This window comes from Chrysemys picta, chromosome 2, assembly GCF_011386835.1.
Source record: "Chrysemys picta bellii isolate R12L10 chromosome 2, ASM1138683v2, whole genome shotgun sequence".
Lineage (NCBI taxonomy): Eukaryota > Metazoa > Chordata > Testudines > Emydidae > Chrysemys > Chrysemys picta.
The window spans coordinates 125,827,655-125,843,643 of NC_088792.1; the positions used below are offsets into that span (position 1 = coordinate 125,827,655).

At 47.9% G+C, this 15,989-nt stretch overlaps 1 long non-coding RNA gene across 2 annotated transcripts in view; it reads right to left on the bottom strand.

Moving 5' to 3' along the window:
- The window catches only part of LOC122172299 (uncharacterized), a 61,847-nt gene that overhangs the window by 38,669 nt on the left and 7,189 nt on the right, over window positions 1-15,989 (bottom strand). For both annotated transcript variants that reach the window (XR_006172478.2, XR_006172482.2), the window contains one exon: window positions 3,758-3,852. This is a non-coding gene — a long non-coding RNA (uncharacterized LOC122172299). The remainder of the gene's footprint in view (window positions 1-3,757; window positions 3,853-15,989) is intronic.

A 15,989-nucleotide genomic window follows, 5' to 3' on the forward strand; every position in this document is an offset into this window, starting at 1 on the left:
AGCCATCCTGTCTTTTTTGGCTAAAGTGAGGTGCAGTGTGGAGAATGTGTGGAGGGGAAGCAGAGATTCCAGCCCCATGCAGGGAGGAAGGCAAGGCTCTGGCAGGGGGGAGGAGGAGGAGGAAGGGTTCCAGTGTGAGGGGGACAGGCAGGGTTCAAGCGACCAGCAACAGTCTCAAGTGCGGGGGGAGGAGAGTGTCCTCTGGCAAGCAACTGGGATCAGCCCCATGGGGGGGGAACATGGTTCAGGCGAGCAGCTGGGACCAGGCCTGCACAGTGTCCTATTTCCCTTTGGGAAATATAGTCATCCTATTTCATATAGGATGCAAAATCTTAGAAGATACATGATTTCTTCCTCAGGAACAAATCATAGGAGAAAAGGAATGTAGGCTCTGGGTGCCTTAAAGCAGAATCCAGAAGAAGCCCTCCTGTAAATAAGAATCATTCCTAGAACAAGAGGATCTGGAACAGTCTCAAAAGAAATTTTTCCAAAATGACCATGTAGAATCATAGAATTAGAAGGGACCACAAGGGTCATCTAGTCTAATCCCCTGCCAAAATGCAGGATTTGTTGTATCTAAAACATCCAAGACAAATGGCTATCCAGATAGTAGTATATGTTATAAGACAATTGGTCCTTCAGCCTGCCAGAGAAAGAATAGGAGTAGAATTGATCCTCATCAACAGGTCATCCAGGTAGGAAATCGCTAATACTAGGATTTTGATGAAAACCTATAGGGATAATGCTAACCTGAATGGATGGGACCATCACTGAAAGTTGGATGAGCCTGGTTTAATATTGATGAGAGGACTGAACTGATACCTGGGGGTATGAGTCCTTCAGATTAAATACAAAAAATCCAACATGCACAGAGTTTGTTTCATGCAGAGGTGAAGCTCACATACCCTGTTCTTTGGAAGGTGGAGGTCTACAATGAATCAAAACTCATCTTCTTCCATACAAATAAACAACAAGAGTAGAAGCCTCAATTCTGGTGCAATGGCCAATTTGGCTAATAATTGACATTACAAAACCTAAGTTACAATGTTCAAGTGGGGAAAGGGTGCTACTGGATGATCTTAAGCAGATGACCTCAAGAATCCAGACATCTATAGTGTTGGTCCATCCCTTCAAGGGGAAAAAAAAATCACCTTCTGATCAAGATGGGAGAGGTAAACACAACTGGTGGGTCTGATGCTCCTTCAGAATTGTATGGTACCCAAGAGCTCAGACTAGAAAGAAGCCCTGTCAGCAACGTTTGGCCTGACTGTGGAATACCTACCCTGGCCAAAAGAGACACACCTATAGGAGACAGAAATGAACCAGAGGAAAAAAGCAAAAATGGAAAAGTAGGTTGCCTACCAAATTAGAACAGATGAGGTTTCCGGGATTGTTTAGGTCACTGAGGAAAAGGAGACCTTTTGGAGTCCAAAATTCTTTGATCAACTCATGGAGGTCCTCTTCAAACAATTTCTTGCTGTTGATGAGATACTAGCAACTTTGGACCAGAAGCAGGTCTCTATAGTCCAGGACTGGAGTAAAAGGTAGTGGTACCTTTGAAGGAACATGTATCTGGTCCATCATCCAATTAAGCTCTTACAAGCTAAAAATTCTCAGTATTAGATGCATGACATACATTTTGGCAAGTAGTGACCTTTAATACACCTTTTTTGAGGTTATAAATGCATAAGGTGTTAATTTTCTCATGAGATATTTTAAAGAGTAATTGTTCATATCTTTGAAGGATTAAAAAGTGCTAAAAGAAAAACACATTAAAATTTCAACAAAGGATTTTAAAGAACTAGATTAAATATTAGACATTTTTGCAAAAGGCAATATAAAGGCAGCTAATAATGAACTTCAAAAAGTAAAAAATTGGCCTTACAGAAGTTACATGCATTAATTGCTGATCCAGATAAAATAAAAGCTAAAGTGTTCGCTCCAAAATACAAAGTTGATCTACAGCGATTTATGAAGATAATAAACTATTTGGCAAAATTCATTCCATATCAAAACTTTAATTTTATGAAAATATCATTGGTTTAGAGAAAACAGCCACAAATAGGCATTTGAGCAATTAAACACAGATGTACAATATATCAGTTTTAAAATATTATGATTTAATTAAGCAGGTTGCATTCCAATAGATTTATCTGTCAAAAGACAAGGTATATGCCTTAATGCAGGAAAGTAGTCATAAGAGCATAAAAGTTGCCATTCTCGGTCAGATCATGGCCCATACTACCCAGAATCTTGTCTTTGACTGGCCTGTACAAGAGCTTCAGGAGGAGTCTACAGAGGGGGGCAGTTGGAGTGATCCTCCCCTGTCTTCCATGCTCCACTTCTGGTAGTCGATTAAATTATCCAGTTGAATTATCCTCTGATACCACTCCTGCCCCCAGTGTCATGCTTCTCCTGTTTGATTACCCCCAGGCACTGTTCCCCAAGGCCATCCCAAGAGTGAGCCTGTTGCAACTGGGGAGCTGTTACCTCCCACTCTTACTCTAGCAGGTGCCAGGAAGAAGCCTCTTCTACTCCTCCAGGCAGTGAGAAAAGACACCTCTCACCTCTTTTGCCATCCTCTGCTCTGCACTGGCAGAGCCTCTCACCCCTTCCCTCACTGTGAATGCTGGCAGGTGATAATTAGGTGTGGAGAAAGTGAACAAGGAAGTGTTATTTTCCCCTTCACATAACACAAGAAACAGGGGTCACCTAATTAAATTAATAGGCAACAAGTTTAAAACAAAAAAAGGAAGTACTTCTTCACACAAGGCACAATCAACCTGTGGAACTCATTGCCAGGGGATGTTGCGAAGGCCAAAAGTACAATTGGGTTCAAAAAAGAATTAGATAACTTAATGGCGGATAGGTCCACCAATGGCTATTAGCCAAGATGGTCAAGAATGCAACACCATGTTCTGGGTATTCCTCAAACTCTGACTGCTAGATGCTGAAACTGGACCACAGGGGGTGGATCACTCAATTGCCTGTTCTATTCATTCCCACTGAAGCACCTGGCATTGGCCACTGTCAGAAGACCTGATACTGAGCTGACGATAACAATTCCTTTTCACATAAACTTTCAGGGTTTTGACATTTGGTTTTGTTCCACATTAGAACAAAAACACAATCTTTCAAACATTTTTACAAAACTGGTGTCAAAATATTTATTTTTATATCATAACTTGACCTTTTCCAATTTAGGCAGTCAGGTGTGTGCATGTAGCCTGCTGGTTAGGGCACTGAGCTGGTTCGAGTCCCTGCTCTATCTGATTCAGAGGAAAGTTTTTCACCCCAGTCATTCTAATCAGACACTTGATCTTAGGTCTCCCACCTCCTGAGTCAGAGTATTTCAGTAGCATTGTTGAAACCAATATAGCTCCATGAAACCTTTTGAGTTTGACAAAATGAAATTTCCAACCAGCTGTACTTACTTAGAAGCCTAACTTTAGGCTTTGTCTGAAAATCTTGGCCTGAGGCAATAATTTTCACACGTGGGTACCTAAACTTAGGCATTTAAATCCATATTTAGGAATCTAAAAAAATGGTATATTTACAGAGATGTTGAGCACCACCTCTCATTGACCATAATGGGAGCTGTGGGAGAACTTGTTTGTTTGTCCTCCAGGAGTTGAATGGAAGTGTTCTGGATGGTTTTAGCCCACCAACACATTCAGCTGAGCCATTATATGTCTGCACACTCGCAGCAGCCAGAGCCATCAACATGGATCCTGACCTGGTGGAAAAAAATTCTCACCTCACATTGTCAGTTGTATTTCAGGAATCAGGAGGAGCATCTGTGAGATCCTGGTGGACATTCCAGTGGTAGTTTTTGACCTGCCGAAGATACATCTGGGAATATAAGAACATAAGAATGGCCATACTGTGTCAGACCAAAGGTTCCATCCAGCCCAGTATCCTGTCTACCGACAGTGGACAATGCCAGGTTCACTCACCATCCCTGTTCATCCTGGCTAATAGCCATTGATGGACCTATCCTCCATGAACAAATCTAGTTCTTTTTTGAACCCTGTTATAGCCTTGGCCTTCACAATGTCCTCTGGCAAAGAGTTCCACAGACTGTGCATTGTGTGAAAAAAAACCTTCCTTTTGTTTGTTTTAAATCTGCTGCCTATTAATTTCATTTGGTGACCCCTAGTTCTTGTGTTATGAGAAGGAGTAAATAACATTTCCTTATTTACTTTCTTCACACCAGTCATGATTGTATAGACCTCAATCATATCCCCCCTTAGTCATCTCTTTTCCAAGCTGAAAAGTCCCAGTCTTATTAATCTTTCCTCAGATAAGCTGTTTCATACACCTAATCATTTTTGTTGTCCTTTTCTGAACCTTTTCCAATTCCAATGTTTTTTTTTGAGATCTGTAAATACTGCATGCAGTATTGAAGATGTGGGTATACCATGGATTTATATAGAGGCAATATGATATTTTCTGTCTTATTATCTATCCCTTTCTCAATGATTCCCAACATTCTGTTCACTTTTTTGACTGCCACTGCACATTGAGTGGATGTTTTCAGAGAACTATCCACATTGACTCCAAGATTTCTTTCTTGAGTGGTAACAACTAATTTAGACCCCATCATTTTATATGTATAGTTGGGATTATGTTTTTGAATGTGCATTACTTTGCTTTTATCAACATTGATTTTCATTTGCCATTTTGTTGCCCAGTCACCCAGTTTTGTGAGATCCTTTGGTACCTCTTTGTAGTCTGCTAGGACTTAACTATCTTGAGTAGTTTTGTATTATCTTCAAATTTTGCCACCTCACTGTTTACCCCTTTTTCCAGATCATTTATGAATATGTTGAATAGGACTGGTCCCAGTACACACTCCTGGGGGACTCCACTACTTACTTCACTCCATTCTGAAAACTGACTGTTTATATCTACCCTTTATTTCCTATCTTAACCAGTTACCGATCCATGACAGGACCTTCCCTCTAATCCTCTGACAGCTTACTTTGCTTAAGAGCCTTTGGTGAGGGACCTTGTCAAAGGCTTTCTGAAAATCTAAGTACACTATATCCACTGGATCCCCCTGGTACACATGCTTGTTGACCCTCTCAAAGAATTCTAGTAGATTGGTGAGGTATGATTTCCCTTTACAAAAACTATATTGACTCTTCCCCATCAAATTATGTTCATCTGTGTGTCTGACAATTTTGCTCTTTACTATAGTTTCAACTAGTTTGCCTGGTACTGAAGTCAGGCTTACTGGCCTTTAATTGTTGGGATCACCTCTGAAGCCCTTTTTTTAAAATTGGCATCACATTAGCTATCCTCCGGTCATTTGGTACAGAAGCTAATTTAAATGCTAGGTTATAGACTACAGTTAGTAGTTCTGCAATTTCACATTTGAGTTCCTTCAAAACTCTTGGGTGAATACCATCTGGTCCTAGTGACGTATTTCTATTTAGTTTATCAATTTGTTTGTCAAACACTCAGGTTATAAACACCTCCAGAGAGGTACCACCACCTTGGGAGACTCACATATACTGTTTCAAAATGTTTTTTCCAGAAATGAACAAAGACAGGGCTTTTGTTTTTTTAAAAAAACTGGGTTTAAAGTGACTCAGGGACTTCTTTCTGATCCAGCAAATGGATAGAACCTTATGTCTAAAGGGGTCCCAACCCTGGCAGAAGAGTTGGAAAGACTTTGGTCGTCTAGGGCCCCATATGACTGAGGGTTTGGTAAACTTTTTGCATGAGTATAGGAACTTATATTGTTTTTATATGTTTTCTCTGTAATGCTTTATCTTAAGTATAAATGTCCTTCCTTAGAAAGAGCTGTGTGGTAACTTGTAACTTTGTGGAAAAATTGGAAAGAGTCCAGTGGAGGGGAACAAAAATGATTAGTGGTCTGGAGCACATGACTTATGAGGAGAGGCTGAGGGAACTGGGATTGTTTATTCTGCAGAAGAGAAGAATGAGGGAGGGATTTGATAGCAGCCTTCAACTACCTGAATGGGGGTTCAAAAGAGGATGGAGCTCAGCTGTTCTCAGTGATGGCAGATGACAGAACAAGGAGCAATGGTCTCAAGTTGCAGTGGGGGAGGTCCAGGTTGGATATTAGGAAACACTATTTCACTAGGAGGATAGTGAAGCACTGGAATGCATTACCTGGGGGTGGGGTGGGGGGTGGAGTCTCCTTCCTTGGAGACTTTTAAGGCCCGGCTTGACAAAGCCCTGGCTGGGATGATTTAGTTGGGAATTGGTCCTGCTTTGAGCAGGGGGTTGGACTAGATGACCTCTTAAGGTCCCTTCCAACCCTGATATTCTATGATTCTATTCTATGAACTGCCAGAAATACACTGTTCATAGCCTTCAAAGACAGAGCAATGCATAGGCTCTGGACTTTAGGCAGACTGGCTTCCTGTGGATATCCCAGTGTAAGGCAGCGAGCTGTGCAGCCTTAAAACCCCATGCAGCAGGGAGAGAGAGACAGGTGGCCACCCAGGAGAGGGTATGGCAGGGAGCTGGAAACTTCAAATGGGTGCCCTCAAGGGACCATGGAGGGCGAATACAAGTGCTGTTACCCTGAAACTGTGGCAACCTCTAAAGATGGTAATTATACAATTTATTCCAAACTCCCTCAGTTAAAAGCCGCCTTGTGCCCTGAAGCATGAGGGTTTATATACCCTCCTAGATTTGGGAAGAAGGGGGGTTATTCTGGATATTTTCATTATCCATATAAATGTCCAGTCCTTTTTTTAAAGTAAATAAATAAAAAACCCTACTAAACCCAAAATTAATCTCCTAAATTCTTATTTAAGCACCTAAAACAATTGTTATTTAGGTGTATAAATATACATTTGAGAACATACTTTTAAGCACCCAATTTTACAAGTTTTGCCCAAAGCATTTATTTTACACTGTTGTGATAAAGTTCCTCCCCTATCTTGGTGGGTCCTACACTTATTGGCAGATTTTCTTGCCTCAGAGATTCACCATGTAGGTTGGGGAACAGCCCAGAGACCTTCCCCTCTGGAAGAACCCACAGTCCAGGTCAATTGGAAGGTTTGGGGAGAACCCAGGCCACCCTTCTACTCCGGGTTCCAACCCAGAGCCCTGTGGACTACAGCTGTCTATAGTACCTCCTGTAACAGCTGCATGACAGCTACAACTCCCTGGGCTACTTCCCCACAGCCTCCTCCAAACACCTTCCTTATTCTCACCACAGGACCTTCCTCCTGGTGTCTGATAATGCTTGTGCTCCTCAATCCTCCAGCAGCATACCCTCTCAGTTCCTTGCTCCTTTTTAAAACCCAGGTGCCCTGATTAGCCTGCCTTAATTGATTCTAGAAGCTTCTTCTTGATTGGCTCCAGGTGTCCTAATTAGCCTGCCTGCCTTAACTGGTTCTAGCAGGTTCCTGATTACTGTAGTGCAGCCCCTTCTCTGGTCACTCAGGGAACAGAAACCCAGTCTGACCTGGGAATCATAAATCACTCTCCTGTAGCCTTCTGCCCTGGAGGGAAGGAGGGAGGTAGGGGGCTGCTCCTCCTCTTTCTCTGCTGCTTGCTGGCTGGCTGTTAGACCCACCCATACCCTTAGGTGCTACAGCCCCTTGGGGGGGGCCTGCTGGCCCACTCCCCAGAGAAGAGGAGGGAGAAACCCCAACCATTGCTCCTGCTGCTGGGAATACCACCACCACCTCCACCTGAGCAGGGTCCTTCCTGCTGGCCACCAGACTGCCGCCTGGAGCTGTTACGTTTACTGCTGGGGAGCTGCTGGAACCCTGAGGAGAAGACGAGGAACATCTGCCAGTGGGGGAGCGCGTAGGAATTCTGCAGACCACTGTGGAGGGGGCCCTCCCGGACTGAGTAACTTTTGAACTGTGCTCTTGTGGTGGGGATCTAGACTGTGTTTGTGGAGACACGGGGGTGTGGCGTGGAGCCTGCCCCCTGGTCCATCTGTGTCCCTCTCCCGTCCCCACCACCCCCATCATCGTTGCCCCTCCACCACCCCCACTGGCTACTTACCATCTACCTTGAGCTCCTGCCTCTGGGAATTCAGCTGCTCGCCTAGGCTTGCTACGCCCTGTTGCCACCATTGGGCCTGATACAGCATCCAGCATCCATGGACTTTCTTTTTGTTACAAGCGCACGTGGGTGCACGTGCCCCCCGTTTTGGACTGACCCCCTTCCCCCTGCAACAAGCCCCCAGCTTTGCCCCTGTTGCCTACCCATTTGCCCCTTGCTGCCTTTTGACCCTCCCCCTTGCCTCAGCCCCTCGCTAGCTCCAGTTTGTTTGCCTGCCCTGCCCTTTCCCTCTGCAGCCTTTGTTTGACCCGCCCCAGCCTCTGAAGCTAGCCCCGTGGTTCCTCTGCCCCATTTCCCGCCTGGTTACTCCCTTCCCCCTGCGGTCCCCTTGCCCTGATTAGCCCCTCCCCTCGTGCACCCATGTCGCCTCCTATGCGCTTGTGCCACTCCCCGTTTTAGTTTAATTCTATCTCACTGCACCCCCCCCCCAATGCTGTTATTTCCTCCCTTCCTTGGTGTAACAAGAGGAGCCGGAAACCTTCCCTGAGTCGGTGACTGACCCCTAGCCTTGATAGCCCTCCCCATCCACCCCCCCTTTTTTTGCGCCCTCCTCGCCTGCCTACAGCCTAGCGGGGAGGAGTGATCAAACTGCTTCCCCTTTCCCTACCTCCCCTCCAGTGTCTGCTCTTCCCCCGTCCTCATTATGGCAGGGGAAGAGGAGAGTGAGACCCCTCGGGCAGACCCTGCTGCCCCTCCTCCACCCACCCCACCATCATCCCCCCTAGCCTCTACCTCAACCGCCGCTGCCAAGCCACCTACTACCATCCCTGCTGGAGCGCCGGCAGCGGTGAGTAACGAGGTGACCTCCGCTGCTGCCACGTCCCTCGCCCCCTCTGACTCTGGGGGAGTCCTCCCAGCTGGCAGGAAGGGCCAGGGCACGAAGAAGGGTAAAGGCCCCGCTAAAAAATCCAGGCCCTCCATGGCACGGGGTGCCCCCACTGCCGCAGCCCCGCAACAAGCTGCGGTGTCCCTCCCTGCTGTTCCCTCCACCAGCTCTATGGGTGTCCCGCTTCCAGGGCATACGCCCAGGTGGCGGCGGCCCCCCCGCCTGCCGCTACGTCATCTCCCCCATCCACCACCTCTGCTACCATCTATAGCTGCCGGGGCCCCTTCCCCACCTTGACCAGGAACCACGGCGTCCGTTGCCTCCTGGTGCCCGCCTCGCCCCATGTGGAGACCTATGTGCGGGCGTTGGCGAGGGTGGTGGGGCCCACAGCCATTGTGGCAGCCTCCAAAATGTATGGAAAGGTCGTCTTCTTCCTAGCATCGGAGGCCGCCGCCCAGGAGGCAGTGGAGAAGGGCCTGGCGGTGGGGGGCGTGTATGTCCCCCTGGAACCGCTAGAAGACCTGGGCGCCCGACTGGTCGTGACTTCTGTCCCTCCCTTCCTTCCAAATGCCGCCCTGTTACCCGCCCTCTCTACCCTGAGGAGGCCGATCTCTGTGGTCAGCCCTCTCCCATTGGGCTGCAAAGACCCTGCCCTCCGTCACGTCCTCTCATTCCGCCGGCAGGTACAGTTACAACTGCCGCCGGCGGCACGTGATGGTGAGGCGCTCGAGGGGTCCTTCTTGGTCCCCTACCAGGGGACCCGCTACCGGGTACATTATTCAACGGGGGAGGCCCGGTGCTACCTCTGCCGGGCAATGGGACACGTCCGGAGGGACTGCCCTTTGGCCCGGCACGGAGGGACATCCGGGACCCCCGAGGCCCGGCAGGGCGCTGGCCCCGTCATCGCCGGTGCCCCTAGCCGCCCGGCGCCCGAAGCCACCCCTCCTCCTTTCCGGCCCACCAATGCTCCCGCTCGGGCCCAAGGGGTATCTTCCCCCAGTGCGCCTAGATGAGCGAGAGGGCACCGCCTCTGCTGCCTGCGATCTGACGGGGCCTGTGGAGGAGGGTGAGGTAGGGATATCGCCGGGCATAGAAGAGGGCATGCCCCAGAGAGAATCCTCCCTCCTACATGCTGCCCCACCATTGCCTCCCCGAGTCCCTAAGCCTTCGCTCTTGCTCCCTGACCCAACTCCTGTTAGCCAGCCCCCGGATGATGCCATGGAGGGCTGATCCTTAGTACAGGGGAAGCGGGGCAAGCGGAAGGCTCGAGCTCCACTCCTTCCATCTGATGCGGTAGCCCCCCGGAAGACCAGGAAGGGGGGAACCGATGCTGAGCCTTCCGCTTTGCCCCCGGGTGGGTTTTGTCCACCATTGCCGGCTAGGGAAGACGTGGCAGCATCGGAGGAAATCACTACCCCTCCTCCGGTGTCCCTTCCTATGGAAACCCCGATGGAGCCCCGCTCGCCCCCTTACAATCTGAAGCCCCTGCACGCACCAAGGCGAGCGTCGCTTCGGGTGCAGGAGGGGAGAGCCCTGGGGTGGTGGAAGGTGATCTCCCTTCCATTTATGAGGAGATCGAGGCCCTGGGTCTGACCCCGGTTACCCAGGGGGAGGATGACCCTCTGCCAGCGGGCCTCGATCTGAGCGACCTCGCCTCGGCCCCCCTTTCCCCGTATTCTGTCCCCTTACCCACTACTTCCACTCCCGCCTCCGAGGAGCCCCTGGACTCTTCCACCATCCCAGCTACAGATGGCACCCCGCTAGCGGCCGCCAAACCTCTTGAGGCGACGGCCAGTGCCACGCAACCAGGACCCGAGTCGCCAGGGGACTCCCTCATGGCTGAGGGACAGCCAACCTCCTTTCCAGGTGGGGGCCCCATCGTTGATTCTCCACCTACGGATGCCATGGCCTTACCATCTGCCTTGGAACACGAGTCTGGCATCGCCGAGGGCCCACCTCCCTCCCTGCAAGTCCCTGAGCCCCTTTGTGGGGTGCCACCCTCCCCACCCAGTGGCCTGGCTGCTGAGGCCCCCACTATCGCTCCTTCCCCTGTCCCTATTCCTGACTCCGACCCTGCCCCTGTCACCGACCCCATCCCTGTCCCCTCCACTTCCCATGATGCTATTGCCGCCCCTGGGGCCGTCTCCTTCCATATCCCAGAGGATGACCCCCAAGGAGCGGCCTTTGTTTTTCCCTGTCCCGACCCACCAGGGGCTGCTGTTTTCCCTCCGCCGCCCCCCATTGAGCCAGGATCTGAGGCAGGCCACGTGGTATCGGCCCATCGGACGCCACGTCGAGGGTCTGCCCCCTGCTTCCTGTCTCGGTGGGCCACGGGGCTGTGACAGGGGCCCCGCTGGGGAATAGCCATAGACCAATAACCCCACCCCCCCATATGCTGAGAGAGGAGCTACGGGACTTCCTTGAGGACGTCCGTGGCTCCCGCAACAAGGTACAGCTTGCACTCCAGCGATGGGGGGATTTCCATCAGATCCTCCGGGCTGCGAGGGCCCTCATGGGGGAGGGTAAGAGGACCGGGAGGCAGGCTGCCACGGCCTACCAACGGGTCCGCCTCTTCTGTGACTCCTTAATCGCCTATGGGGTAGGTCATGGATTGTTGCGTGGCCCGACGGAGGCCGTGGGTGTCTCTGCTAGCGAGGATCCCCCCCAGCCCTCCTCATGGCACCGATCATCTTCGCAACATTAAACACCCGGGGCTGTAGGATGGGTCTCCACAGGAGCCAGGTGCTCTCCTTCCTTCGGGAAGGGGGGTACTCTGTGATTTTCCTGCAGGAGACCCATACGGATCCGGCCGCTGAAGCTAGCTGGCGGCTGGAGTGGGGGGACAGGGTCTATTTTAGCCACCTCACAGTTCGTACTGCTGGAGTGGCGACCCTGTTCTCCCCCGACCTACGGCCCGAGGTGCTGGGGGTCACCGAGGCTGTGCCAGGCCGCCTGCTGCACCTCCGGGTCTGCATGGAGGGGCTTGTAGTTAATCTCGTCAACGTTTACGCCCCGACATTGGGCCTGGAGAGGTTGTGTTTTTATCAGCAGGCGTCCGCCTTCCTCGGCACCTTGGATCCTCGCGAGTGCCTGGTCCTGGGCGGGGACTTTAACGCCACCCTTGAGGAACGGGACCGCTCGGGTACCGAACAGCACCAGGCTGCTGCGGACGTCCTCCGGGAGGTCGTCGAACATCACTCCCTGGTGGACGTCTGGCGCGACCACCACCCGGATGACGTTTCAACATTCATTTTTGTCTGGGTGGAGGTCCATCGGTCGTACCACTCCCGGTTGGACCACATCTATATGTCACGCTTCCATCTTTCCCCGGCCCACTCCTCCAGCGTCTGGCTGGCCCCTTTTTCAGATCACCATCTAGCCACCGTGACAGCCTCTCTCTGCGCGGAGAGGCCGGGGCCGGCCTATTGGCACTTTAATAATAGCTTGTTGGAGGATGTGGGCTTTGTGGCGTCCTTCCGTGGAGTTCTGGCTAGCCTGGCGAGGGCAGCGGCGTGCCTTTCCCTTGGCGCGACGGTGGTGGGACCTGGGGAAGGTGCGCGCCCGGCTCTTCTGCCGTGACTACACCCGGGGCGCCAGCCGACGGAGGGATGCGGCGATAGGGCAGTTGGAACGGGAGGTCTTAGAGCTGGAGAGGCGTCTGGCCGCCAGCCCCGGTGATCCATCCCTCTGCGGAGCGTGCCGGGAGAAGCGGGAAGAGCTGCGGTCCCTCGAGGACCATCAGGCCCGAGGTGCCTTTGTTCGATCCCGCATCCGCCTCCTTCGGGAGATGGATCGCGGTTCCCGCTTCTTCTACGCCCTGGAGAAAAAGAGGGGGGCTAAAAAGCACGTCACCTGCCTTCTAGCAGAGGACGGCACCCCCCTCACGGATTCCCCTGTAACACACTAGTCTGAGTCTGTCACACTGTTTATAAGGTTAAAACATAATAGCGGAAACAAAACCAAATAGATTATATAGAATCTGCATCATTGCAAATCTAATGAATAGCCTAGTAATGCTAGCACAAACTTTTGTTACAAAGAAAAGTAAGAAATAAATTAGCAAAACTTACACATTACCCTTGAAAGAATTCAAGGGTGACATCCTTACATACAAACTGGGTACCAGTACAGGAAAGCCTGAGAGAAGGAAATGTGTGTGTTCTGGCTCTGTTCTAGGCTTGTTTTCATCTTTTTGTTGTTGTTGTTTGTTATTTCCACTACCTCTTCCAATCTTTGTCTGATAAACTCCTATCAAGTAAAGTTACAACTTTGTCACATTTCTCCAGTTGGTTATTTTAAAATCACCTCACATTGGAATCCACTTTTGGGTGTGGTGTACAGAGTGAAAATGTTGTTGCTCAGTTAAACAAAAGGTATTTGAACTTCTTCTGGGAGGTAAACAAAATTCCATCTTGTTTCAGCTTTCTGGGGCATTTTACAATAGTTGTCAGATCTCAACTCAATAAATTATAATCACTACTTGAATTCAAGTGGCGCGGGTGCAAGCCATTACAATTAGGGCCATTACAGTTGAAACTTTTTTTCCTGGTTTCATATAAAACTTTCCATCCCAATAAGGAATTACTGCACAAAATTACAATTAAATTTACAAGAAAAAAATCTACATTGTCACAGGCAACTAGTAGGAAGTAAAAAAAAAAAAAGATGAAAAGTAACATTGAAAACAAGATTATTATTGGCATTATCTCATTTCTCATTCTGAATTTCACTTTTTTTCATGTAACTAAAGAAAGACGAGCAAATTTTCTTTCTCAGTGAAAGAGAAATACAGAGAAAGGGAATTGTAAGTTGAGCCCCCAAACAGCAATTTTAATCACTATAGTTTATAAATTTTATAAAGGTCTCTTTTGGTAATTATAAAGCGCTGTTTTAGTGATACTAAGTACTATGAACTGCTATTGCCCAAATAGCAATCCAGAGCACTTTTTAATTACAGAAAGAGACAGGCTTATAAATATAAGGAGAGCCCTTATAAATATATCAGTAATTACAGAAACACAGATGAAGATATCTTATTTGAGAGTAAACTTATTTTTGTGAGCACAGAAATCTTCCTTCATAACATGTATAAGTGGGGTGGCTGCTAAGTCTTTTTCAGTGCCAAAGCCTGATGCAAAATTCCAGGCTAAACCAATCCCATAAGGAACCATCAAAACAGTTTTTACCAGCCAAAGTTCTGAGTTATTTGGATGAAGCTGAGAAAACACCTCGTACGCTGGCAGTGGTTCTAAAAGACCAAAAAGTTCAGAAAAGAAAGGGTCCATCTGAGATCCTGTTGTAGAATCCAAACAGACCTGGTGAGGGTAGCTTCTCTATATTCTAAAGATGCCATAAAGGATAGGACATCCTCACATCTGCCCCACTCAAATTAATCATCTGCATCTGGATCATCTGGCAAAAATCCCTTGTGATGGAGATGTTGGACAGCTCAGTGTTACCAAGCCCCAATTACTCCCCCACGGGATCTATTAGATTGTTTCATCTAAGGTTTCCACCCTCCCCAAATTATCAACACCTTTGGTACTATGTCAACCTCAGTTCCAGGTTAGGCTAGTGTTGCCATGGGAGCTGTGGGATCCATGGTTCCTTTCAGATCTGTGCTCAATACTAAGGTTTTCTTATTTTCAAGAAAAGCAGGTGACATACCATTCTGCAATAATTCTACCTCAAAGTTCACCTGGCATGGGCACAAAGAACAGGCTTGGCAGCCTCAGATTCCTACTTGGGCAGCTCTGTGGTTAAATTTTAGGCAAGATTTAATCCTTATGGGTACTGTGCTACTTTAGAATTTTGACCTATGTTCCTTGATCTCTAGCAGTTGTCTCTCTGGAGAGCAGTGGTGACAAGAAATCATGGTCTCCTTCTCTTCAAGGAAATCTCTTCCTTCAAAGAGTATGAAGGCTCCTGCAGGAATCCCTTGTTACCTGAGTCCCAGGATCTGTAGTTATATCTAATGTGAAATCAGACTCTTGGAAGAGGAGTGATAGTTGAATAATAAAATGCTAATAAAACATATCACATTATTATAGATTTGTGTATATTTAATATTTTGACTAAATTGACTTTTTGTGAGCCCTACAAGTTCTCTTTCAAGTATTTTTTTCTTTACTGAGCACACCTTAACTAAAATTAAAATGTGTTCATCTGAATTTTCTTTTAAGTGATCTTGCTTCCCAGACAAGATTTTCCAGGCTCACCCAGCTTTAATCTCAATACAATAACCTAACTTCTTTTATACTGCATTTCTTCTATAATGCAGCAACTCAACCTTTTCAGCACAGCTAAAAACAGTCATTTTTAAATCTTTTTTTTTTTTTTCAATTTAAAAAAAAATAGTTTAAAAAAAAAAGTTCAGGTATATGCTACAGCTTCTCAGAACTTTGTGACAGAGTGACCTAATCCTAAATCTATGTATTCCTTTGTTAGACCCAATGGCTTCTTAACATATAGCCCTGCTGAGATATTCAAGCTAACTGCTCCGGAGAAAAGGTCTTCTGACTGCAAAGTTCTTTATAAAAATAAGACTTTTTTTTAGAGCTACTGACCACTGTCACGGTGTGATGGGTGATCCAAACAGGAATTTACTGTGCTATTCTAGCCTTTTATGTATGTAGAACTGGCCCTAATCTGGGTTGAGTTCACAGAGGTGGTATTTTGGGGGATCACTAGTCTTTTCTGGATCTTATAGATATTTGACATTTAAAATAATTCATCAAACTCTTTGCTACAATTTGTAGTCTCTGCTTAAAAGAGTCTCATAAAAAGAACAGCAGAAGTTGACTTGACAAGGCCTAGTGCTATTTGTTCTTTACTTTAATGAGTGTTACACTCCTAAAATGTTTATTAAATAACATGTGAATTTGCAGAGTGGACCACCACGTAACTCCTTAGCACAGGTGATTCTGCGATTGTAATACACTGTGAATTTTCCCAATGTTCACTGACCCCTACATTTACCCTTCACCTCTGTGGTGTGTGGTTAGGACACAGGATTATAAAGTGTGTGAAAGAATACAAGATAACTCTAGCTTTATGTCTGTACTTTTGAATGATATGAGAGAGAGAGCTGCACTTATTC